At 47.2% G+C, this 27,646-nt stretch overlaps 1 long non-coding RNA gene across 1 annotated transcript in view; it reads left to right on the plus strand.

Moving 5' to 3' along the window:
• The first annotated feature begins 1,951 nt into the window (after nt 1–1,951).
• LOC138504869 (uncharacterized) overlaps nt 1,952–27,646 on the plus strand; it is a 45,675-nt gene continuing 19,980 nt past the window's right edge. Inside the window, exons 1-2 of the long non-coding RNA XR_011280025.1 lie at nt 1,952–2,054; nt 11,988–12,079. This is a non-coding gene — a long non-coding RNA (uncharacterized lncRNA). The remainder of the gene's footprint in view (nt 2,055–11,987; nt 12,080–27,646) is intronic.

Below are 27,646 nucleotides of genomic sequence, written 5' to 3' on the forward strand. Positions count from 1 at the left end.
AAGATCACTACTTACCCCCCTGGACCTCAGTCCAAGTGTACCATTGTGCAAAAATAAAGAATACACCTGGAAGTGTCTCTTACACTGTCTTTACAGTCTGTTAGTTTGTGTGGCCTCAGAGAGTAAGTCTCTATCTGAGGCAGACCCAACAGCTGACCAGGGGTATGACAGCATGACTCAAGGAGCCATGTCTCACCCCGAGCTAGTGGGTGCTAGAACTGGGGGTGCAAAAGGTCAATTACATAGCAGGGGGCAGTCACGTGACGTCTCAGCAAACCTACTTTCGTCAAACACACCCTCCCCTTACTCCCAGTGTGCAAGGGATCCACGGACACTGTCACATTTACCCTTAGCTGGCCCTCCCAGACAGCCCTGGAACCAGTCAGGGCACCAGGGATCACAGACAACAATCTGTAGTTATCCCCTGACCCCCACTAGGGTGACCAGATGTCCCGGTTTTGCCAGGACTTTCCCGGTATTTGGAGCTCTGTCCCCCTTTCTCAAGATTATGTTCCCATTGGAAACTGCAGTGGTGCAGGTTTTTTGATAGCAGGTCTTCATAGCCGGCAGCCAGGAATGCACAATCTCACACAGAAGAAATGCTGCATTTTACAACTGAAGATAGTGTATAGTTTGCGATACATAGCTCTCAACCATTTGTGTCGCGAAGGCGGGTGAAAACACCCGATTTTAATTTTGGCGGGTGAGAGGGCCATTGAAACGAATGGGTTTGCAGGAGGCTTGGCAGGTGAGTCAGCTGTTTACAAGGCGGGTGACACCCGCCAAAAGCGTGTGGGTTGAGAGCTATGCATTAATTATAATATGTGTTTCTTTGAACAGTAACACTCAAACTCCCTTCTCCAAATGCTACTGAAGTGTAGTGCCTTGACAGCCACTTTCAAGAGTTAGTCCTACCTTTATGTTAGTTGATCTGTCCCTGTTTTTTACTTTTTAAATCTGTTCACCCTACCCCTCTCCCCCTCTATCCCTCCTCGCCCCTTCTCCAACTTGCATGGCCGGAGGTACTTCACATGGAAATCCTGTCGCAGCAACCATCCAACCAGGCCCTTTAAGCAAATCGCTTATCCAAATAACAGCAACATGCGCACTGCAACACTATGGGCCTCATTACACGTTAGGCGGTAAGGGTTTACTGGTACCGGTAAGGGCACCGGTACCGGTAAACCCTTACCGCCTTACTACGAGTTCCTTTTGCGGGACCCGACCTTAACGGCTGGTTTTACCAGCCGTTAAAGTAGGGTGCCGCAAAGGGACCTTGGAGCTAATTACGGTACCGACGGTACGCAATTTGCGGTACCGTAATTAGCGCCTTCCCCATTCCCATTATGCCCTATGGGGGCAAAAATGGGAATGGGGAAGTGACTTGGTGAATGGGGAATTACCGCCCCGCTCACCTTTTAGTAGGGCGGTAATTCCGCCATCCACCAAGGCGGACACGGTAAAATACCGGCAGCAACCATGGCTCTAATAGCGCCATGGTTACCGCACACCGTGTAATGAGGCCCTAAGAATTACATGCCAGCAGGGAAGAGTCACATTTAACAAATACCCGGCTCCTCCCAGGCAATGGTGGGAATTCGCATACCAGCTGCCGGAAGTTTGCAAACGTTCGTTATCGCCTCGAAACTGCTTTGTGTACTGTGTACATCTGAGGCTCAGTAAAACCTTTACACGCAGCACAAAGTGCTACCTAAAAACGTGTGTTGCCAAAGAGTTGAATGAGTCCATTATTCCCGGCTGACATGCGGGTCCCCCATCCTCCCAACCCATGAGATGGTAAAAGCACTTTGCTGACTCAGCCAGCCTTGCACGGGAAGGAAAGCAAGGCGAGGCCTAGAGCACGCTGTCTAGAGTACACAGAGCACACAGGTCACGACAGTGGCCGTGTCATGGCTGGGCACCCTGAGCGGCTGTCAATGAGTAAGAATGCCTGAACAGCGAAGGAATGCGGCAGTTATTACGCTGCAGGCAGAACACAGGGTCATTCGAAGAAAATTTCACCCTGATCGCCAACTTAAACCCGGAAGTTTCAGGTAGTTCTGGGCCAGGTTTATGCTACATACTGTTGACAGTTCTGGCTATATGCGGGTCCTTGTATGATGGCCGATATAAGCGGCAAAGATTTGAATCAAAGCAGTGTGATAGTTGCACAGATTTAGAAACTTGTTCACAACATTGTGTCTGCAGGCATTCAAAAATAGACCTTTGGTGGGGGTCTGTCTCCAGTTGTGTCCGACTATGGGGCTGTGGGATCGGTTTAGATGCTTGCCCGCCATTCGAAAGGTAGGTTGGGATCCACTTGAAACACCCAACCTCAAGATGTTGCATTACGTTGCCTTGGTGGGTTTTCGTGGCTATGGTTCAACCACTGTCTTTTATTGTATTTGGGATAGGGGTGCGTGGCAGGAATTTATCATGACCTCTTCACGGAGCTTAATCGTCATTACGCTGAGCCTTAGTTTCCTCATCGAATTCCTTCACTATTGGAAGGGTGACCACATGAGTGAACGGCATTATCTCCACGTCCACTCTTCCTCGTCACAGTACTTATCTCATGAGGCCCCTGCCCTGACACAGAACCTTCTTCTATTTCTTTAAATCCCTATAACTCCTCCCCCACAACCACATCACTTACTTTAATTTTTCCTTCCTCCGGCAGGTTGGACTTTTTTTTCCCGGTGCAGGGCACCGGGGAGCACTGATTGCTGGCCCCCTGGGGGGGCTGTGTGGCGGGGCCTTTGGCTCCCTCGGGCGTGGCGCTGCTCCTGGGCCCCCTGCGGGACTTGGGGTCCTGGTTGAGCAGGATTACCTCGCTCGATTCTTTGCTGGGCTCCGGACCGCAGCGTGGGCATTGTGACCTGGGTCCTGCTGGGTCCGGGGTAAGGTAAGGAGGGGGTGGAGCTCTGTGCTTGCTGTTTCTCCCCTTTCCTGCTGGTATGCCCATATTGGCATCCCCATTGTGAGTCAGCATGCCGGCTCCTTGGTGTGCCTTACGGAGGCTGGTGCCTCGCCCGGTTTTGTTTTGCGAGGTGATAGGCCAGCGTGAGGACATCATGGCCCGGGTCCTGGAGGGCCCAGGATGTGGTAAGGAGTTGGGGGCTTTGTGAATGTTTGTGCCCTGATTATCCTGCCATTGGGGCCATGCAGCAACATGCCTCCTGTTTGATGGTATTCTACCGACGTTGCTCCGGAGGCGGATGGGCTCCTCCTCCGGTGGGGAGGTGCGGCGTTGCCAGGGGGATTGTTTTGTTTGGTTTTCCCTCTTGGTTGGTGCCTTCTGGAGGTGTACGCATTAGCTCGACAGGTAGAGCATGGGGCTACCACTACATGATGCAGAGTTCAAGCCACCTGTCAGTCATGTGATGTGTATATAGGTGGCAAGTTAGTGGTGTGATTGTGTCTGTGCTAGCCATGGGTTTATTTCTACTGCACGCGGGCACCTTGTCCTGTCCTCTTCCTCTGAACTGCGCAGGGCACGGATGAAGGAGAATGATTTGATTTCCCTTGTCCGGCATGGAATTATGGAAACTGCTAATGCATCATGGAAGTAACAGCCATGCAGTTGGTTCCCAGTGTCTACTTTTAGGGCCTAGGTCCCCGGTGCCGACGTGTTGCTTCCACACCTCCTCTCAGACGCATGGAAGTAATATGGCAGATTGTGGCACATGTCTGTGCTTAAAGGGTTTCTCAGAGCCCCTGGTGCCGGTGGTGGGGGCTGTCCCTTCTGTGAGTTTCCAGTATAGGCATACCCCAGGTATGGAGTTGCCTTTGGTGTCTGCTATCTGGGATGGATTGCATTGCCTTTTTTGTGGCAGTACTCTGCCCATTGGGAGGGGGCATCTTTAATGCCATCAGGTCATGTTGGTGATGGTCTCGCCAGCCTGGTGGCTCCTCTATGTCAGCTGAGGGAGCCATGGCCTTGGGGGTTGGTGTATCTGCCCGGAGACATGTGCTTCTGCTGGACTACCGGGCTGTCCTGTATCTCCCTTTTGATGAGTCCAATCTTTTTGTGGGCTGACAAGCATGCTGTTATATTGCGGCACAGGCCTGCTTCAACGTCCTGGGATTTTCCTCTGGTGCAAGTGCAGTGACTGGCAGTTTTTTCCTGGCTCCTCGTCTCTATCTTCTCGGAGGTCGAGCCTGAGGCGGGCGGATCCGTCTGTTTGTTTCCAGTATGGGACCGGTGGGGTTTGGCTTCCTGGGTGCAGGGCTCCTTCCAGAGGGGTTATCAAGTGCCGTTCCTGTCTCCTCCTGTCCAAGTTTGCATGGTTAGGACTTTGGGTCCCAGCTCACGGACCAAGTAGTTGGCCATGGGATCCGTTCTCTCCGAATTGTTGTTGTGGGTTACCGTCATGCCCGTTCCTCTCCCTGTTCGAGGTCAAGTTTTCTACTCGCAGGTGTTAATGGTCCCTATGCCTTCTAGGAAGTGTCACCTGTGTATGGGTCTCGAGGCCCTGCACTGCTTCGTCCGGACGGAACGCTTCAACATGGAGGCTTTGCGGAACATTCTCCGATGTTGTGCAGGGGGGTTTGGATGAGATCACGACGTTTCGGTTCCGGGTGCTCCTGTCCGGGGTGCGATCGGCTCCAGGAGTGTTCTCCATGCTGGTGGTGCATTTGCATTTGCAGGGAGTGCAGATTTTTCCCTACCTGGATGATTGGTTGGTCGAGGAGTCCTGTCGGCAGGCTGTCCTGCCTCATCTCCCTTTAGTCTGCCAGGAATTGCGGGTCTGGAGTTTGCTGGTGAACTGGCGGAAGTCTCAGCTGAAGCCTTCTCAGGATCTAGTTTTCATCGGGGCACTGTATTGCACTGGGATGGAGAGGGTGTTCCTGTCCCTAGAGAGGGTCTGTCGCTTGTTGGGTGTTCTGGGCAGGGATCTCAGAAGTCAGCATGTCTCGGCTCACCAGTTGCTGAAGTTACGGGGCACATGGCGTCTTGCATTTTTTCTAGTTCCTTGGGCCCGTCTTCAGTTTCGCCTCCTGGTGTCTTATCTTCTCTCCCACTGGTTCCCGATGTCTCAGCTTTCGAGGCTTTGATTTCAGTGTCCCCAGCGCTGCGGGTCTCCCTGTTGTGGTGGCTGGAGGTTCCTAATCTACAGGCTGGGGTGTCCCTGATCCTTCCTCCTGTGGCCACTCTTACTACCGACGCCAGCGGAATGGGTTGGGGGGTCTACATTGTGGGATCTGGGGGAGAGCCGTCGATCATCCAATTGGTGAGAGTTGTGTGCCATTCTCCAAGCTCTGGTGTACTTCGAGGGGTTGCTGGAAGGTCAGGCAGTTTTGGTCCGAACCCACAATACAACAGCCTTGGCATATGTCAACCGCCAAAGGGGGTTACGGCCGCTCCTTAATGATCTGGCAGCTTAGATAGGCACCTGGGGGGAATAGTATCTGGTGTCTCTGGTGGCCTCACATATCAAGGCGGTGGACATTGTTCGAGCATGATCTTCTCAGCCGCTGGTTTCCCTCCTCTGCGGAACTGGTCCTGTCAGCCCAGGCCTTTGCGGAGATCTGTGTCAGATTGAGGACCCCTGTTCTAGACCTGTTTGCATCCCCAGCCTCAGCAAAAGTTCCCCTCTTCTGCTCTCGGTTTCAGACCGAGAGGCTTTGGGGGGGGGAACGCCCACTCTGTACAATGGCCTTGGGGTCACCTTCATGCCTTTTTACCTATTCCCCTTTTGCATCAGTGTGTCCAGGGTGACTCGTTGTTAGCTCTGCTCTGGCCCCACCGGAGTTGGTTCCCCTCTCTGTTGGAGCTTCGGTCCCAGGAACCTTGGCTGGTTCCGAAGTGGCCGTGTCCCCTTCATGGGGATCTGCGGTTGGAAGTCTGCCGGATGCAATGGGCAGTGTTGCTATTGCGCGGTCTAGGCTGATGTCTCAGGGGTTCTCAGGTCCTGTAGTTGAGTCCATAATGAATGCTCTTAGACCCTCCACTCTGAAGGTATACGGCAGGCATTGGGGCCATTTCCGAGACTGGTTTGGGCGTTCTGGGATCCCTCCCCTGCGTTCTGGCCTCCCCACTATCCTTCAATTCCTCCAGGAGGGGGTTTGGCAAGGGCCTGATGGTTTCCACGCTTTGCTCTCAGTGGGTCTCCAGTAAATTCCTTTTGGGGGACTCTGATGGTCACTTGGATGGGGAGGTGTTGGTGGGGAAGTTGCTCTGGGGTTTTTCTTCTTCACGTCCTTGTACTTATAAAGGGCTTCCACCTTGGGATCTCCCTCTTGTCTTACGGTTCCTTCAAAGGCCTCCTTTTGAGCCCATTTCCAAGATTGATATCAAACATCTTACACTGAAGACTGCCTTTCTTATTGCCAACACTTATGCTGGTGGGCTTGGGGAGATTGAGGCTCTGTTATGTCACCCTCCTTTCCTGAGGGTGGTGCCGGACTCGGTGGTGCTGAGGTGTGGTCAGAAGTTTTTCCCTAAAGTTGTTTCTCAGTTTCACACCTCTTAGGATCTGGTTTTCCCTGCCTTCTTTCAAGATCCGCAAACACCTGAGGAGGTGGCTTGGCATAACATTGATGTCCGGCGGGCAGTGTTGGAGTATTTGGCTAGGATTGCTCTTCTCCACCAACCTGATAGTCTTCTGATTACTTGTGGCCCGGCTGGGGCTGGGTGTAAGGCATCTGTGGTTTCCATTTGCCCGTGTTTCTGTGTTGTGGTCTCCATGGCCTATGTGGCTTCTGGCCTGCCTGTGCCTGCGCACGTTCAGGGGCAGTCCACCAGGAGTTTGGGGGCTTCCTGGACCGATGCAAGGAGGGTTTCTGTGCTAGAGATTTGTAGGGCTGCTGCCTGGGCTGGTCTAAGCACTTTCATCAACCACTATGGGTTGAGTTTCTCCCACTCCGGGGTTGGAGTTTTAACTGTGGTGGTGTGGATTAAGAGTTACTGTGGGTGTGTGTTTTGCTGCACTGTTTTTGGCTCTGTGTCTCATTAGGACCTTTCCCCCGTTGCTGCTTTGGTATACTTCATGAGGTAAGTACTGGGACGCGGAAGAGTGGACGTGGAGGTACATGCAATCTTCATTACTCCTAGTCACACTCTTCCTCGTCCCAGTACTGACAACCCGCCTCACCCTCCCTGCGGGGAAGGTCCCAAGCTCTGGCTTGGTAATATGAAACTGAGTGACGTGGATGTGGGGGGAGGAGTTATAGGGATTTAAAGAAATAGAAGAAGGTCCTGTGTCGGAGACAGGGGCCTCATGAGATAAGTACTGTGACGAGGAATAGTAGTACTAGGAGTAATGAAGATTACCGATAAGTAATCAGAGCATTGTCCTCCTATCCCTAGGATACTGTGCATGCTCACCCTTGACCCCTGTGGAGTTTAAGAGGCCAGCAAACCCATACACATTGCCAAGTAGTCAAGCTTCCTTCTGGAAAAGTGGCTTGATGTGGGGAGAGTCGAAGGCCCTTCTGCAAGTCCAGTCACCGCATTATGGATTCTCTGATGGTGGACTTGACATACTGCATCGGAGCGGAGGCGAGTAGGAGTAGAACTCAGAGTTATAAGTCATTACAACCTTGTAGGGGAGCGCAGTGACCAGTATTATCGGCACACACCTCAGTTATGGACCTCGTCGGAAGAAAAGGGAGGACAACTAGAGTAAGGGCTGACAATAGCTTTTACAACAATCTCCACCAGGGTTGTAATACCATTGTAACATCGTAACATCACAAACAGCATAAAATAATATAGAAGCAAAAGAACACATTTCCAGAAGGTGATTCGAAACTTGCAGTGAGGATTCATCTGGTGCAATGTTGCCTATGGGAGACACTGTATTAACCTACCCCATGTGGGGCCCGGGGGGCGTATACAAGGCTAGTAAAGGCCTGCCAGCCTAAGCATAGGCAGGCCTAAGAGAAATTAGTGTCCCAACTATGGCTAAGGCCTTTGATTGGCCATGTACGCATCCCTCTGGCAAGGGGCTGATTGCTTCCAAAGCTTTGTCCGGGGTGTGAATATATGTTTTTTTCACGTGAGACATGCTGTGTGCATTTTGTGCGGGCCCAATCGCACATGAAAAATAAAAAAAAACAAGATGGCCCCCGCCATAGTAAATAGAAAAGGGACGTTAGTCCCTTTTGTATTTCTATCGCCGAGGACAGGACGGGGTCCTACTGGAGCAGAAAGCATGATCTAGCAGGTAAGTTGGGAGGGAGCTAGGGGAAGGGTGTAGGAAGTCTTGGGGTGTGAGGGGGATGGTGGGAATGTGGAGAGGCAACAGTCGGGGGCTCCCTGTTGCCTCCTCACAAACAAGATGGTGGCACCTGAGGAAAGGCCTCGGCTTGCTGTGAAAATGCGGGTGGTACGCTGTGAGTTCTCGCTTGCGTTTCCTGCCACCTGAACAGGTGTGAATATGCATTCATGCAAAATGTTGAGAAAGAAACATCAAGCCCAGGTGGCTGCCACTGAAACTGCAAAGAGGCCATTGATCAGCCTAACAGAACACCTGATGCAAGAATGCCAATATCTGTAAGGGGATTGCATAGGGCTGAAAGGGACTTTGACTGACACCATGATTGGAATGTCTTCTATTGCCTCCTGTATGAGGTTGTATGAGAGAAGAGTAACTGGGCATTGCCACTGCTAGATCCCTACTCAATGCCTTCTTCTATAAACCCTTCCTCCCAACCTGCAAAACGAGGGCTGGAAGAGCGACACCATCGCCATCTTGAAAGGACAGGTTGGGGGGAGAGGGTGGATCCATTCTGGTCCCTGCATCATCCTCCTCAACATCAGTAAACAGGTCATTCTGGGCCATAAGAGGACCACCATGATAGCATGGACTTTCAGCCTCAAGAGTTGAATTGCAACTTTGCAGCACCAAAGGGCCATGTGTGGTGCCCTGCACACAACATAGCTGCTCTAATCAGGTTAAAGTAGGAGAAGGCGAAGAGAAGAATCTTCAGAAAACAAAGTGACATGGCAAGGCTATAGGATCCGGGACACTGGGGAAGAAGATCCAGAATTTCCCATTGGACTTTACGTCAAAGATATCGATCTCCAGTTGTGAAGTATCAACAGAGCTTGCGTAATGATAAAGAAAGTTGGGTGGAAGGAGCACCATGCTCAGTGGGTTCAGCGGCTGAAACTTGGTGTACCACCTTCCCAAGTGTATATATTCTATCTGTTCTTATTTTTACCATCTGACTCTGCAATGAGGGGAGAACTACTAAATGGTTCCTAGCAGTTGGATGACTGAGTTTCTCCACCACTGTTCCAAAGTGCCCTGTCACCCTTTCTACTAGCATCCGTTGTTACAACGGAAGGCGGATTAAGTCGAATGCCCTTCTTCAAGCCCACCCACCACATCATGGACTCTCTGATGGTGGGGCTGATGGGTAGGTGAGTGCCCAGGGATTAAAGACACAGGTCCTTGTGATCTAGAATGTGAAATACCATGAGGCAAAGCTGAAGATACACTCAGGGTTCAGCAAAGAGGAAAGCTGCCACATCCCCTTGGAATCTGAACCCTGATCCTGTGTGGAGCAGTGGGTCCTTCAGCAGTTCCTGTAGACAGCACTTGAGCTTGAGGATCACATCTGTCCTGAATCAGGTCGCTATGAAATGAAGCTCCTGTGATAGTTGCAGATCAATGTGGCGGTGTCCAGTCCAGATACGGATGACACAGTACGCATCTGCTATCCATCTGCACCGCCATGGGTGCAAGGGTGTTTGTAAATACTCTAGGGGCTGATTTCAGGCAAATGGCAGAAATTTGAAATGAAAAACTTTCCCTTGAAGCAAAGGAAGCGTCATTGTGAGATGATCAAATTGGGACATGGAAGTGATTGTCATACACATATAGAGGGCAGGGGGAATCCCCCTCCATTGAGTAAATGAGTCACTATCTTTAGAGTGATCACCTTGACATGTATTCATTTCATAGAGTGTTGAAGGGTTTCCGTTAAAGACAGGGCACCATTCTACAGAATGCTCCTGCACAGGGAATGGAACGTGTAATAAACCTTTGTCTTTTAATTCTGGTGCATGGTCTGTGGCCTCCTTTGTAAAATTACTATGAATTCGAGAAAGGAGAACATCGCTTGTTGACTGATCCAACAGTTTAGGGGATCTGAAAGAGTAAAGAGGACATTGGCATGCAAGCTGATATCGCTGTCAGAAAGCCAACCAAAGGCTAAGAATAAAGTCAGTGAATTTCATGCTGGTGTTTGGTGCTCAAGGAATCGGTCACAGTCTAAGAAGGACTGAAAGACAAACACGTCAAGTGAGATGAAGTTTGATATTTGTACCAAAATGTCACTCCAATCCTAAGAAAAAAGATTTACTTAAAGTGCAGGCTGGTATATGTGGTCCAAGGAACGAGACACAACACATGGAGCACTGAAAAGTAAAGAGACATTTGACGTTTCAGTTGAGAGTAAAGAGATATTTGAATTTTATGTTGAACAAAGTGTGTAAAGATTTAGTAATAGAGCGAAAAGGACAGTAGGTACACACCATGAGCAAGACTGTCAAAAGATCCAGTCCCTCCAAAGTAGGAACTCTATGAACTATTGTATTCAGCCAATAAGTCAGAAGCAGTCAAAAGGGATGGAGTAATGCAAGAGTATTTTAATTATCTGTCGAGAGGACTGAGTATAAAGAGGCATATCATTAAACAAAAGACGGAACATCATGGACAACCGTGAACCTTCACGTATCAAAGTGAAACATCAGGCAAAATGGGGGAGGATAGCAAACTCCCCAACGTGACCCATTCCAATCTACAGGGGCTTATCCAGTCCTGGGTTTTTTGTTTGCATTCTGGGATTTGTAGTTCCACTTTTCCCATTATAAAACTCGGACTACAAATGCAAAGAAAAAAAACACAGGACTGGATTACACTTACAGATTGGAATGGGTCATGTAAGCGCATTACAAGGTGTGGAATAGCACTTTTGGACAGTAGCACAGTAATGCTGGCAGAAATGTGTAGAAACATGTATTTAGTCATGCAGGAGGTATTGATAAAACAACCTGGTTTTTAGTGTTTTGGGGAACTGAAGGATGGTGGGGGAATTGAGCCGCATCACGATTAAGTTTCAGAGAATCATAACAAAGCAGCATTGTTTGAAGTATTCTTTGGATAAAATGGCTGCCAGTTTGGCATGCGTGAGTGATATGGATCAGCGGTCTAGCTTATCTTTGTAATGCATACATGCGTTTGTGTGATGCAGTAAGCACTGCAGTGAAATGTTTCGTGCAGATTACGTATTCCACTTAAATTCCACTTAAATGTATGTGTAGTGGACTTCAATGATTACAGGACACTTGCATGGTGCAACGAGGTGTTTATTTTGACATCTAACACATAAGAAGTAACAGGGGTATATGAGTCCAGGAAGGGGGGAGGGAAGTACTCACAGTTCAGTTCCTTTGCCCCATGCAGCTACTTCACTGCACAGTACATGTGCAAGGGTATTGACATCCCCTGCTAGCTGGAGCTCCACAAGGCTGCCCTCAGCCATGGTATTACGCTCAGCTAGGTAGGGGAATGCAGATGGGCAGAATTGCACAAGATGGCTGATTTTCCTCAGTAATGAGGAGCGTCAAGGCCCGACTGTCTTCTCCAGCCTCGCTCCACGTATCTATCCTCCTTCGCGCTTTGCGCGCAAACTCTCATGAGATCTCGCTGCAACGAGATCTCGCGTGGCTGGCCCCCACTGTATGCCAGAATTTGATCATGGCAGAACTTTTAGGAACATTGTGAGTGGGTGTCCATAATTTAGATATTTGTTTGGATTTATGCACCATTGTTTATCCCTGAAAATATGTTAACTTTGGGACGTGTTGTACGCCAAATGAATTGCTTTATCCACAATAGCAAATGATTTCTGCACATTTCATTTATGTGTTAGGATGAGCGGCTTTAGGTAATGGAACTATGTTCCCATTTCTACATTGAACGGCTTCAAAGAGTTGTGCACATTTTAAAAGTGTTGTTTTGTCGCTTTAGGGAACCTGTGGAAACAACCTGCCTGGATGTCCGCGTGTGCTAATGGAAACTTGGTTATGGAGAATCTATTTCATTTTGGGCTATGTTATGAGGTGAACTTTTTAATTTTGACTGCGGTGGTGGTTGACCAGTTACAATCTGGGAATGCAATGACTTAATTGTTTTTTTTCAGTTTGTCGTGTTTTATGGGAGAGCGCAAGTCAATTCTCCTATTGTGATTATGATATGTGCAAGGTCATTTAGTTTGAATTTCACATTTCCCTCCAAGAGTCGTTGGCTCAACAAAATGCTTTTCATAACAAAAAATTACCTTAAAAACATTTTTCTAGTAATTGTTCAAGATTTTGCCCTGATGAAGACACAGAATCTCGCTTAGAGTCCCTTGCGTTAAACCGAGACTGTGTGTGTAGTTGTTTGCCATCTTATATATGTACTTTGCTGATGTTTATGTCAAATACATGTTCCTGTTCACATATGTGTGTAATTGATCGTTTGTCAATATAAGTGTCCAAAGTACGTCTTATATTTAAAATACAAAAACATCTCCTGATAGTATTTAGGAGCTACTTGAAAACATTTTCCTCTAACGTTTTTAATTTATGTTGATGCGTTCCATGTGTTTCATGACATTTAAAATGTGTTTCTGCTATCTATTGGCATATTCGTTTGTATTGAGATTATGGTTGGAGTCTGTAAATTGGGCGTCATTAAAATATTTTGTTTGTTTTTCTCTTCTATTTGATTTATTTTTTTAAAAACTTTTTTCGTGAGATATATGGAAAGGAATATTTGGTACTGTTTTTGATTAATCTTAATTTTTATATACATTAGTAATCTCAAGGGTACATGTTTATGGTTATATTCTGTTTTTCTGGTTATACTCTGGTTTTATGGTTTTCTGAATACTCGCAGGGCATAGTAGGTTCGTCCTTTGTCCTTTTTCCTTCCACTGCTCTGAAAAACTGTGTTTTGTAATGTGTTTCACCCCTTGGTCCCTCCCTCTGCCCTGTGGGCTCTTTGAAACAGTATTTTACTTGCTGTATAAGCACCTAACAAGCAAACAATAAAATACATTTTAAACTAATAGATATTGGCCCAAATGTCATTAGGACATCCCCTGTAGTATGGTTAATTATGGATAAACAACCATCTAATCATAGTCAAACTAATCAAAACAACAATGAAAACAAGGAATGGCTTACACCTGGGAAGAAAACTTAGAAGCCTCAGTACCAAATCTATGCGGCTGTACAAGGAATGGCACTATTCCAATGGCTATTTCAAATCATTTATATCCTATCACCCAACACAAGTGGCCAGCTGGAAGCTCTAGAGCTTAGACTGGTGTACCACAGCCCAATACCCTGCCACCAACTAAGAAAAGTGTGTAAATGCACATAGACCCCAAGAGCTGCGTAGAGGGGTCTCTCAGTCATCCAGAAGAGGAACAGAGGAACCAGGAATCAAGAAAAGTGTATGGGTTCACTTAGACCACCGGAACGTGGGTAACTGTATCTTGACAATGAAGCCAAGTAGAAATCCCAGTGGGAGGATAACCCAACCCAGAGCAATCTTGACTTCCTGTTGAACTGAGAAACTTCTTGTATTGTATTGCACGTGTCATTTATATAACGCCTTTTACCATTTTTATAGTCTCAATGTGCTTGTGGTGGGAACGGCCTCGAGGACCGCGGTCCAGAATGTTATCGGTCACAGAGTAAGATTAGAATGTGTGTGTGCATTTGGCCAAATAAGGATCAGCGAGGCTGGCCAGGCTCTGGTAGAGAGCAACCCATGAGGTCAGGCATGAGGAAGGGTGCTGAGGAGAGGAGTCAGGAGATGGCGTGAGTGCTAGAGACTTGTTATGTGTTCAGCGTGCCTGAATTATTTCATAGGTGTGTGCTGCATTCTGATGTCAGAGGTGTTGAGGCATAGTCTGGTGTATGGAGGCGGAAGTTATGTGGCCAGCATGACCACATATTTTCATAGTCCTTGCAGTATTCTGATGTGTGCGGGTAGCCATGCCTGCGGCGAGTGTCCACTGAAGTGGTTCGTTATACGTACCATTTCAGCTTCGGTTGTGAATTCATTAATTCATCTGTCATTTGTATAGTGCCTTTCATCACAATTATGGTCCCTGCGCGCTGTTGGTTGAACGGCCTCAGTAGGACCAGAGTCCAAATTTGGGAAACAAATGGGGGTTCTATTATGTGTGTGTGCATTTCAGCCATTAAAGTTATGTGAGCGTGGCCAGGACCCTGCTCGTCACCCATGTCTGAATGGTGTGTGGATGGGTGCGACGGAGGTATACTGTGCACTAATCAGGTGGTTTGTGTTTAAGGAGACAGAGAATTATATGGGAAGGTAGCATTTGAGTATGTCATTGAAGGAAGCTTCATTCTAGTGGCAGAGGTGTTGTGCAATAGAGATTGAGTAATATGTGCATGCAGGTGTGTGGGATGAGCCCGTGCCTTCCACTAAGTTAAAAAGGTGTGGTGTGTAGGAGGAGAAAATGGGTTAGTTGTGCATACAACAATGCTTACATCCTTCATTCCATCAGTGGACCACACCCAATAGTGCTAAATGCGAGATATGGCTGACCGACACAAATGGGCTTACGTGAGATATGACTGACTAATACAAATGGGCTACTGCGAAATATGGCTGACCAGCACAAATGGGCTGAAAGATATGGCTGCCTAATACAAATGGGCTAATGCAAGATATGGTTGACTAACACAGATGGGCTAATGTAAGATATGGCTAACTAACACAAATGGGCTAAATATGAGTTATAGCTCACTAACACAAATGGGCTAATGCAAGATATGGTTGACTAACACAAATTGGCAAAATGCAAGATATGGCTGACTAAATAAAATGAGCTAAATGTGAGGTATGGCTGACTAACACAAATGGATAAACGTGAGATATGGCTGACTAACACCAATGGGCTAAACGCGGGATATGGCTGACTAACTCAAATGGGACAAATTGCCAGATATGGCTGACTTACACAAATGGGCTAATGCGAGATATGGCTGACTAACACCAATGGGCTTAATGCGGATATGGCTGACTAACACAAATGGTCTAATGCGAGATATGGCTGACTAACACAAATAGGCTAAATGCGTGATATAGCTGACTAACACAAATGGGCTAATGCAAGATATGGCTGATTTACACAAATTGGCAAAATGCAAGATATGGCTGACTAAATAAAATGAGCTAAATGTGAGGTATGGCTGACTAACACAAATGGATAAACGTGAGATATGGCTGACTAACACCAATGGGCTAAACGCGGGATATGGCTGACTAACTCAAATGGGACAAATTGCCAGATATGGCTGACTAACACAAATGGGCTAATGCGAGATATGGCTGACTAACACCAATGGGCTTAATGCGGATATGGCTGACTAACTCAAATGGTCTAATGCGAGATATGGCTGACTAACACAAATGGGCTAATGCGAGATATGGCTGACTAACACAAATAGGCTAAATGCGTGATATAGCTGACTAACACAAATCGGCTAATGTGAGATCTGGCTGACTAACACAAAATGGTCTAGGCTATAGTAGGTATTAAGAATGGTGGGGTTTTACTGTAGTACAGTAATGGCTGTACTCCCCACCCAGACCACACTTACCTTATCAGTCGCTGCTGGTGGACTGCGGCAGGTGTACTAGGCAGCTGCTTCTTCTGGAGCCCTTTGCCTTGTGGCCCTTAGCTGGGGGCTGCTCAAGCAGAAGCTGCCCAAGCTCTGTCGGTGAAGAAGTGCTCCTGGGTAATGGTAGGCCAATCAGCATGAGAGGGGGCGGGAGCTAGGCAGGGAAGGGGAAGCCAAGGAAGGAAAGCATCAAGGGCGGCAGGGGGTATTGGGAACATTAAAACTAAAGCGCTATGGGGGGAAAAAGGGTTGGTAGGCCTTACCTGAGGCACTGTGTCTCCCAACTAGACCCTGGAATCGAAAGTGGTCGATGTGGGGTCGTCCTGGGAGGCTACACTGCTTCCTGGAGCATGGGAAGGACCGGACAGCCAATAGGCACGGAAGGGAGCTGAGCAGGGAAGGGGAAGGCAAGCTTAAAGGGATGCAGGGGGGATTGGGAACCTTTGAACTATCCTGATATGGGGCAAAAGGGTTGCTAGGCCTTACCTGATGCACACGGTCTCCCAACTCGACGCTGGAAGCTAAAGTGGCTGAGTTGGGGTCGCGCTGGGAGCTACACCGCTTCGTGGAACATGGGAAGGACCACATAGCCAATAGGGACATTGAACCTCCCAAGACCTTTACTTTGTTTAAGTAGACTGTGGAGCAATGTTAGTTTGGACTGCACTGGATGTAGTGGGACATCATAAGACTATCGGGAAGTAGAACCCAGCAGAAAATCAGAGAGCCCGAAACTGGCTGTATTAGCAATGGGGAAGCCCTCCTGATTCAGAAATAGAAACAATGAACAAATTCAGGAGCTGTCCAGGTGTCACGGGGAAAGGAGTCGCAGGTTTTTATGTTTTATGAGCGAAGCACTGGAATCACCTTGAATACCTTTAATAAAATGACATTAATCCTTTATATCCTGTGTCTCGGTGAAGTTGATCGCACTTGCCTTTGTGGCAGTTGTCAGAACCTCAGAGATGCAGCCTCTGAGTTTGCCGGAATCAAGTGACCCCCAACCCACCTTCCCATCTCATCTACCCTCTTCTGTTCCTTGTCTGGATCGGCAGCCTACCCCCAAATGCTCCCTCCTCTTTCTCTCCCTTACTCACCCTTCACCTGCCAGTGCTCTGAAGCAGTTGTCAATGCGTGCTATGTAATAGGCTGTCCACTTTATTTTTCTTTGAAATGATATGCAACTCAAGCTAAATCACAGCAATCCTTTATCACCTATTCCAAAATCTTATAGCAACTTCTTAGAACTTTTGCAACCTAGACTAGGAGGGTCCCACCATAACATCATCATTATTATTATTAATATTATGGTATTTATTGAGCGCGGACCTACCTTCGAGAAGCAACGGAGCGCTTTACAGAGGTATACAACAGTACAGATGAATAATGGAACGCTTTTCAGAAGCAACAACAGAACATATATTCAGCTGTGGGTGGGATACATACGGGCACAGAGGAGGGGTACAGCTGTACCGGGTTGCGGGGAGTAGAGGGGTAGGCACGTCTAGCGAGTCACATGGCACGAGGGGCGATGTGATGTCCTAGGTGTTGAGGCTGAGAGACTCCTTGAATAGGTGAGTCTTGTGTTATTTTCTGAATTGTAGAAGTGTGGGCCAACTTTGATGCTGATGGGGAGGAGATTGCAAAGTCTTGGGACGTAGGCAGAGAAGGCTTGTTTTCTAGTCCTTTCCTTTTTGCAGCAGTGGATTTCAAGTCTGCACATTTCCTGGCTTCTGGTGTGCGCTCTCCACCGGAGATGCTGAGTTTCTCCGCGAGGTGGCTGGGTGACTTGGGGGCGACTGCCTTATAGATGTGGCAGCAAGCCTTGAAGGTGATTTGTGCATGCAGTGGGAGCCAGCCCAGGTCGATGAGTGTCGGGGTGATGTGGTCGTATCTGCTCAGACCCTTGATGAGGCATGCTTTATTTTCACACTTATCATAAAAGTTTAACCCAAAAAAAAGGACATGACCAGTCACTTAAACAATTATTAATTGAGCAGGACAATATATATTCACATAGATTTTAAAAAATGGCCCATGCTTCGCAGTGACTAAAAAGAAGTTGGTTACAAAACAAAACATATGCCATTAATAAGAAAACTTAATATGTTGCGCTCTACGAAACCATGTTCTACATATGAACTTTACCACTTCAAATACTACATTGGGAAAAGATGAAGATTTACCAAAAGATTCTACAGTATATGAAGTCGTTCTTCCTGAATTTTCTAGACATGGTTTTAAGTTCCTGCCACAAAGGTTGCTGTAATGCGAACATGAAAAGTAGTGGACAGATTGGTTTCACTTCATCACAACAAATGCACCTTTTGCTGCAATCAGGGTCCCAGGTCTTTCCTACCTCTGCTAATGGCAAAATGCCTATGCACAGTTTCAAATAGAACCTGCTCATTGGCCACCGATAAATCGCTCCTATCCAAGAGCGATTTGTCGAAACCCGCGGCTGAACACTGTGACTACGGTACATGTGACCAAACGATCTTAATGAACGTAGCAACTAAATGCAGATTTCACTACCGATACTGTTGCCAAGTTGATGGACTCCAACTTTAAACACACTTGTCGCATTCTTGTCGAATTAGCTAGTTCCCCACACGTCTGAACCAAGAATGAACAATTCATATTGGACGTTGTTGTTGTTACAATCAGGCTCCACAAAAGGTTCTTTCTTCCCATGCAGCTATGCCGCCACAGTGTTCTTCCAGGAAAGGAAAGACCTTGATCTCGGTATTCCACCTCGTCGCGTACTAAATCCTTCCTCAATCACTGGCAGTCGCACAAGAATTGCCTACAAGGTCCAATATGAATATTCACTGATAAGAAGAGAAATCTGATGATATATACCAGAACATGATTCTATGGTGTTTCTATGGTGTTTCTAATAACAAAAATACGTGATTGGCGGAGACAGTACAGAGGAATCATTTCGGACACGAAGAATCCTTGTCTACTATTTAAGGATACGTTTGATTATCAAAAGGCGATATTAAAAACGCCGGGACACACTTTTTTGAGTGGTGTGACTCACCCTACTTTGTTAAATGGGAACTATTGAACCTCCCGTTGTTGTCCTGATGAAGGCCAATTTATACATTCCACTTCATTCATACATGCACCTATTTTCTTTCTCTTCGCCTGGATACCCAGGCACCTGACATTTCATGACATTATCTTAATACAACCAATTGAAAGTTATCTTGAGAAACATGGATACTCTGTCCCACTATATAACACACGGATCACACAAATCGGTCGGCAAAGGCTAAGAACCAGGCTACCCCAACTGTTTCCCTTCCCCAACAACTCCCCATTCCAAACAATACTCTAATAATCCCCAACTCCAGAACCTGTGACATTATATACGTCACCAACCTAGTCAATGCCACGTGTACTGCTAGGCGGCCCCTAGTTAATCATTCTCCGCAAGGGGGCGTGCCTCTTCCCAACAAACAGTGTGAACAATAGAAGAAAAATGTCTTCCCCACAGTCACCTCCCGTCCACCTGTCCACCCGTCCACACTGGCTAAAATCTAGTGCGAGTATACAAGATATCACTGTCAGCAGATCAATCTTCCCTATCGCTCGTAGATGGATGCATCTACTTCGGTAGGTCATTACCATCCGGACCCCTTCAGTTAGATTTGTTGATTATTTTTTTAATAGTAATAAACTTTATTTCGGCGCATGGACATAAAAGTAGAAACACTAGAAACAATAGTAAGCAAAGACAAATTACAGAATAAAAAAAATACAGATTACTACACAATTTCTCCAACTGAAATTGGCAGAAAGGCAACCTAAGAATGTCAGTAAATCCTAAAGTCGATCTCAACCAACAGACCCGGGTCAGATTCATTACAAAATGTAATTGACATAAATAGGTTAAAACAATCAATTGAAAAACAACCAATAAGTGACAAGCCAATTAAACAATATATGTCTTTCTTAGGTGCAAGACACTTTTCAAAAATTTCAATTGAGCCTGAAGCTCGGATTTGTTTTGGTTGCATAAGAAAGGTTTTAGTGCCACTGCAATAATCTTTATACGATACTTTTTATAGATAGGGCAAGCCACTTATGCCACAGACTCCTATACAGGGGGCAGAGAAACAAGAAGTGTTTTAAATCTTCATCCTCTTTCTCACAGATTTCGCACACTGGCATGTCTCCTCTGCCCCAGGAGCTTGTGACAACTGTGAGTGGCAGAATCCCAAGTCTAATTTTCAAAAACAGGATCCGTGCCTCCTTGTCTTCAATAAGTGTTAAATACTTTTCTTGACCAAAGGAGTGTTTTGCTTGTACCAGCCGGGCCTATCTCCAAGAACCCTGATTTATAATACCAGGCCTTGTACTTCTGCTTAATATGCAGTGTCGTAGAGTTTCTCGGTGTGCAATGACAGAGATTGAGGGGAGGCCAAGTTTTGCTCTTAAATCAGTTACACAGCTAACCCATGGAAGCGTTCTTGCACCATCTTGTGCAAGAACGTCCAGGAGAGCTACTTTATAAGGTGCTAAGGGAGGGCGTTGTGCATAGATTGTAGAGATACAACAGGGGGACGCAACTTCGCATCATACACAAAGCTGTCCACCCCTAACTCCAATTTTAGGGAGAGAGACAGAGGAAGTCCTTGGAAGAGAAAGGAGATTCTTCATAGCAGCTATTTCTTCTGCTCCATCTTCCTATGGACAGAATAGCCCCAAATCACAGCTCCATATAAAGCTGATGTGTTGACACCGGCCCTCAGTACCTCTGAAGCTTGGGGAGCTGTGTTACTGCCATAGTGCTGCATAAAGACCTGCACGGCTGCCCCTTGCCTCATGTAATTAAATAGAGACATGTCAATGAGTTTGTCCCATCGGCCTGTTTCATCAAGACAAATACCAAGTAATCATAAAAGCCAACCCTCTCAATCTTGGTGGTTCCTAAACCGATTGGGGAAATTAATTTCCTCTGCTGCTTAGACCGAAGCATTACCTTGGTTTTGGAAAGGTTAAATTCAAGCCCCATCCTCGATGATAGGATTTCAAATCAATTCAGCACCTTTTGAATGCCCACTCTTGTTTTACAAATCAGTACAATGTCATCTGTGAAAAGAAGAATTCCAATGTCCCCCCCCCCAACAGGGGAGTATCCATATCGCGCCTTCCCATTTCTTCCGCAATTTGATTTATATGAAGGCCGAAGAGTGTAGGAGCAATAGCACAGCCCTGCCTAACACCCCTCTGAACCGGAAAGGGCTTTGCCAATCCTTCACCCTTTGGTATACGCACCTGATCCTAAGTCCCCATATGTCAACTGCGGATGGCAGCTAAAAGGTTTAAAGGGACCCCCAATTGAAACAATGCGTCCATAACTGTGCTCTAGGCATGGAATCGAAAGCTATGATTTCTAAGTCTCATATATTTGTCACAGAACAAAGAAAACCTAAAAATCTGATCCAGTGGGCCTATGCCCGCTCCGAAGCTTGCCTGCAAATCAGAAAGCGCTTCATTTTGGGAGAGCCAGTCCCCCAATCTCCTCAATAATATGTTCCTATATATCTTTGAGGCCACATCAATTAAAGAGATGGGTCTATAATTTTGGGGGTCATCCCTGTCCACTTTATTAAAAACAGGGACTGTTATAGCACCTCACCAAGTCTTGGGAACAAGGTGGGGCTCTTAATAGTAGAGAGCACTCGCCATAAAACAGGACCCCATAATCCTACTTCTGTGCTAAAAGGCTTTACTGGTATTGCGTCCAGCCCAGAGCTTCACCCCTCTTTCTTTATTTATTGGGTATTTGTAGGGCGTCTATACACAAGGCAAAAGTGGGGAGGGAGCAGGGGGAGTGAAAAGGTAGACACAATAACGATAAGTAAACAATAGCAGTCCTACTAGGCCTTGTGACATTCGGTGCGTGCAAGTGCAGTGTCGTGAGATGCAGGGGAGAGGGAAGAGAGGGGGCAAACAAAAGGGGCAGAACAGGGTAAGAGTGAGTGCTAGTGGGAGCCCAAGTGCAGAGGTCCCATAAGGTGTCAGGGGAGGAGACCACTGGCTACGTTCTAGGATGCAGGGGTCCCAAGGAGGGGATGCCAGTCACTCATCAGTCATGCAGGAGCCCAGAGAGCAGTGCAGATGGGGAGTGGGTGCTGATGTCGACTGGTCAGAGGGCCTGGTAACCATTAAGACTCATGAGGGACCAGGCCACCAGACTCAGCAGCAGTGGGGAAATTAGCAGGAGAGAGGGAGAAGTTTCCAGAATTTAAGGTGGTCCGGTTCAAGTCTGATAGGGGTGGGGAGGCTGTTCCAAAGGGAGGTACCAGCCGAAGAGAGAGATCTGCCGCCCGCTCGCTGCTTAGAGAAGCATTTAACCAGCAGAAAGTTGGAGCTAGAAGATCAAAGGGATCTGGAAGGTAGGTATTTAGAGAGAGAAAGTTGCGATAGAGTGGTCCCAGGCCCCAGAAAGCCTTTTGGGCTAGCAATGCTTATATGCGCTTCTGACATATCTCAGTTCCTGGAGATTCCAATGCTCCTTTGATTTCACAGTTGACAAAAGTTTGGACTTTATTTGGCAGCACTCAAGGAAAAACCAGCCAGTTGTTCATAGGCTGCTCTTCATCCCAGGGGCACCCGGTTTAGTGAGAATCGGTTTTAACACACACGTGATCTGTTCCGAGAAATCACTGGGTGAAAAGCAGTCTGCATCTGCAAACGCTTCAAAGGAAGACACTAACAACTTGTAGAACTACTAATTTCATTATTATCAACCAGCGCTTGCCAAGGTACCCTCGTTCATACCCTGTGCCCCTCAGAATTATCAGAATACATACCTGGTTGCCATTTAAGGCTTGCAGGAACATTAAAAACATACAAAGGGGATCAGAATCACTTTCGATGCGCAGGATGATATGAAAGTCAACTATCAACTTCCAAATGAATGCACTTAATAGTATATATTCAATCCAAAATCTACAATTCCCAGAAGTATATGCAGGTCTGGGAGGGATATCATGACTAAACCTACCATTGCAAGCCCTATAACCCTTGATCATAACCTCCCATATTAGTCTGTCAAAAAAAGCCGTCCTAGGAACACAGGGTGAAATATATGATTATACGTCCGTAGCACCAGGCCCCATCAACTGTAAAGTACCATCCTGAGCAACTAGGATTTTCTCAGAACTTGGTTTGTGACCCAACGTTATCTCCGCCGCGACTCCTGAACATGTCCTCACTGATTGTCGTCCACCATTCCTCCCATTTCTCGATATCATTTTCATAGTTGAGCTCCAGCTCCCCACCGACTCACACCATTCCACACTTCCTGAGGCAAATTACAGAACCAATGCCAAAGGTCTCAATGAATAATCGTGGGTTTATAGCAGGATATAACAGCATATACCAAATGTCATTGGTGTGGGTCTCACCCCCAGAAGTGATTTCTGCAATGGTAGCTTATTGGCACGTTCCACTGCGAACCAATTGGAGAGACCTTTAATTTCAATTGGCTATTTTAGCCACTGATTCAGGAACAATTCCTCTGACCCACCTTCAACTCCCTCCAGAAGGCCAACCACACGTATATTGTTTCTTCTCTAGCATCTTTCTGCATCTTCGGCCCTCATCTCCAGGACTTTTGTAGTTTGCAATGCAGAAGTGATTTGTTTTTTCAGCACCGACACCTCCGATTCCATGGTAATAGTTTTCGCCTCTGTTGTTTTCTGTTTCTCTGCAATGTTATGGACGTCTGCTTCAGGAAATTACCTTCCTCACATATGAAACCTATCTTAGTTTCCAAGGCCGTCTGAGATATCCGTACAGCATTCAGGACCTCCGCGATCGTGCCCTCCAAGCTCACGGGTATCTGTTTGTCTCCCTTCACAAAGTACTCCTCTCCTCTTCAGGCTGTGTCTTAGCAGCCAACGTTGTAAATGTATCCAATTTGGGCTGCTGTGTCCCTGGGTGTTTAACCCTTGCCCCAGGCATATTAATCTGTTCCCCAACCACCCAAACCAGATGCCGCCACAAGGCACAACCACAGATGAGGGCCACACACCATATCAGCAGTCCACAAACCAATCCGAAGCAGGGAGAATGAAAAAGCCTGGAGTCAGCAGATATCAGTGGCCAGTATTGAAGGCTCTGGCATATAGGGCATATAGTAAATGGCCAGGTGGCACCCCCTCTGGCTGTCCCTCTTCCAAAAGCCTGGCCAATCCCAGCGGTGACAACCTGCCGTCCTCTAAGTCCCGAAACAATGGTTCATTTCAGGCCAATCCAGGTGGCCATTTTAGGGTCAGGCAACCCAACCTGACTCAAGGGAAAAGCGGGTGGGGGTGGGGGGTGGGTAGATTGGACACAAGAGCCTCCCCTCCTCACATGCCCCTGAAACCAAGTTAGGCAGTAGCTCCTTCCAGCCACACTACCCTCCCAGTTCCACATCTCTGAGGACTGTGCCGGGCATGCAGAGGGCGCCATATTCGAAGTCGCTCCGCCCGTCCCAGTAGCTCACTTCCACTTCATGGTGAAACCCTAGCTTCTGGGGACCTGGGTACAACCGGGGAGCACACCGCTCGTGTCAGCTCACCTTCCCACATCCCGACCTCGTCTCCAAAAAGCCGCACACCCCACAGGTTTGCTCACATGATGGGGAATATAAAAAACAGACTCAATCTCTATGTTCTGTCTGATCACGGAGGCACACCACAATATTTTTGAAGCAGTGAAAGGAAGCAAATCACAGGTTCGTGCACGATTAATGCTTTGCCAAATGGGAATAAAAGGAAAGCATGTTTCAGTAAAGAGATGTGCTCTTCGGGATTCAAGAAGGACAGTGTTATGTTACTGTGATGCGCATGATGGACTCACGTGTTCTTTGTTTCTCACTGACGTAATGGCCGGATGTACTATTTGGTCCTGCGGTTAGCAGAATATTTATTTAAAATCCTCACACAAGAGCCCAGCAAGGACTAGCTATTAATCCCCTCCCGTATCTTCAGCTCAAGGGAGTCCTGACAGATGCCAAATGGAACGGACAGCTACAACGCCCCCCTCACTGCTTTCGAATCCAATTTAAACATGCATAATGGCACGAAAGGTCTCATAGCAAAAATGTATAGAGCCCTTTTGGAAAGAGGCCACTTACCCCGACCACACACCAAAGCTAAATGGGACGCAGCGTTTGATTGGGTGGACAACCTAGAGGGTTGGCGCGCAATCCATAGGGCAGTCTGGAAATCCTCCATAGCAATGCAATACAAAATGCACAATTGCAGGCTCCTTGTATAGTGGCATCTAACCCCCTAACGCTTGGCCAAAATGTCTCCCAATGCCTCCCCGTATTGCTGGAGGGGCTGCTCGCAATTGTGCTCGTATTGGCATCAGTGGTGGAGCTGCCCCCACATACAGACATACTGGAAAGAGGTCCTGGGCTGGTTCCATCAGATAGAGGGTATACATAGGGAGCTCACCCCTCTCCTGGTCCTGTTTGGGGTGGAACACACAGATGAGCAATATCAGATCCTCCCGCAGATGCCTAGAAACCTGCTTTTAGCTGCACGAGTATGTATCACCATAAAATGGAAATCTAGTTATCCTCCTACGCAAGCCGACTGGTTGCGCAAAGCAATACATGATACGAAAAGTCTCACGGCGCTGGTGGTAGAAACGCTCAATGGCTACCTTTCTTGGAATACTACAGGGAGGCCAGCTTGTCAGCACGCCTTCCCGCGTCGATTTAGTACGCGGCCGCTAAGGCCACTGGATCGCCAGCACTCTTTATTACCACCAAGATGACATCCGCAATTAAGTTGTCCCTAATGCTGTTGCGCTGGCAACCCTGGGACCCTAGTCCCACAGACCTGGACACGGGGCGTGGGGGGCTATTCACTGGAAGCGGGGAGGGGGGTTTCTTAGCCGTAACTACTTTCCTCGTTCTGGGTCTTTCTCCTTCTCCTTTTCACTCTATCCCTTCTGGTTTTACGAGAAAATGTTGAAAATCCAATCTTGATGATCTTTACCTTGATGTTGTAACGTAATCTAGAACTACAAAGTTTGTGTATGTTTTGCAAGATCTCAATAAAAACAATTTAAATAAAATAAGATCCTCACGCAAGAGCACGCATACCTGCATTTCTTGAGCAAGCTGATAGAACCTCAAACAGCCATCAGTCTTGGAAACATGTAGTGGTATGAAGTGAAAGCTGCTCGTGTCGGAGCTATGTGAACTGTATATTCAAATGGAAACTTTCTTTCTTTAAATCTGATGTGTACTACGCATTGCCACCCTTTCCCTGGGTCCGTAAAAGTCTTTTCAGTGCAATATGCCACGTGGGTCTTCTGCGGGCAGCTTTTTCCCGCCTTTTTCATATTTCGTGTTGCTCTGAATTAACTTAGGAACTGCAGTCCCTTTTGAGAGCAGCTCAATCTGTCAGCGTTCCGAATGCCGATTCGACATTCTTGCCCTGTCACCAGGCTGCACTCATGGGAACTTGCCATGGGTGTACAAATCACCTCTACGCTGAATGGGAATGGAACCGTCTGATGCTGCTGCAAGGGTACCATTCTAAAATACTTAAACATAATGTACTGCCTCCACCAGTGGTGTAACACAAAATGTGGGGGCCCCCCTGCGAGCCATGCTGAGGGGGGCCCCACAACTCAGCAACAAATCAAGGGTCACGCCACACTCTGTGCGGCCTAGATTAACAGACTTGCGCAATACATACAAACGTGCTGCTGAAGGGATATGCCGCATACTGCACTAGGAGAAAGATATAAATATGTGTTTTAATATAATATACAGCACACTTTCTGAGAAAAATTGGCTAAAAAGCCACAGTGTTTGCACTTGTTTTGTAGGGTAACACCAATCCAATACAAGCAAGTCACCAACAGTGCACAGGAACATTAATGCTTTGCTATTAAAAATGCCATGCCACATTGAAAACATGTCCAACTGGCTGCACAATGTAGACCAGTGTAGACACGTAATCACAATATAGTAAAGCATGCCAGGCCACATTTAGACATATCTGGACTGGTTGCACCAAAATGCCAGTCAAAGCAATAACACCCATCAAGAAGAGAACACACATTCAAGCCTGTGTCTCTGTGGCCTCTAACAACATGGCCAAACTCTTTAAAATCTGAAAGGAACTGGTCAATCCTGTTGCGGTCTTTACCTCTCCTGTTCCCTCCCATGCCCTCTGTATGGCTCTGTCATCTCACTTCTCTGCTAAAACTCAGAAATTCCTGTCCTCCATCTCCTCTTCCTCTCCCTCTTCCTCTCTCGACCCCCCTTTGGCCATCTCTACGTCTCTTCCTCCTTTCTCCTCTTTCTCTCTGATAACACCTGACAAGGTTTCCAGATAAGTCTGATCTATGAAAGTGTCATCCAAACAGGTGCTCTCCTGCTCCACCAGAGCCGTCAAGAACCATATTGACACCCTCGCTCCAGCCTTGACCGATTTCTGTAATGACTCTTTCGCCACTGGAACATTCCCTTCTCCCATTAAGTACTCCCTTATGCACCCACTCCTCAAGAAGCCGTCTGCCCATCCTGCCTGCCGGGCAAATTATCGCCCAATCTCCATCACCCGTTTCCTGGGCAAACTGTTGGAAAAGCTGCTCATCTCCCAGCTTACTCTCTACACGGAATCTGTTGGTTGTCTCCATGACCATCAGTCTGGCTGCAGAGCTGCCAGAGGCACGGAAACTGCTCTCCTGAACACCTGTGAAGATTTGCTCTCTAACCTTGATTCCAGCATTCCTTCTGTCCTCATCCTCCTTCCTCTTTCCTCTGCTTTCGACATGGTCAACCATGTCATCCTGATCACTCCTGATCAATCGACTCCATGAGAACCTGGGCATCACGTATCAGGCCCTTGAGTGGCTGACCTCCTTCCTCTTGGACTGCCCCTCCCAGGTCCAACTTGGTCCCTTTCTCTCCGCTCCATCCTCTCACTCTGGATTTTCAAA

This window comes from Ambystoma mexicanum, chromosome 11 (genome assembly GCF_040938575.1).
Source record: "Ambystoma mexicanum isolate Mex_15411 chromosome 11, UKY_AmexF1_1, whole genome shotgun sequence".
Taxonomy (NCBI): Eukaryota; Metazoa; Chordata; class Amphibia; order Caudata; family Ambystomatidae; genus Ambystoma; species Ambystoma mexicanum.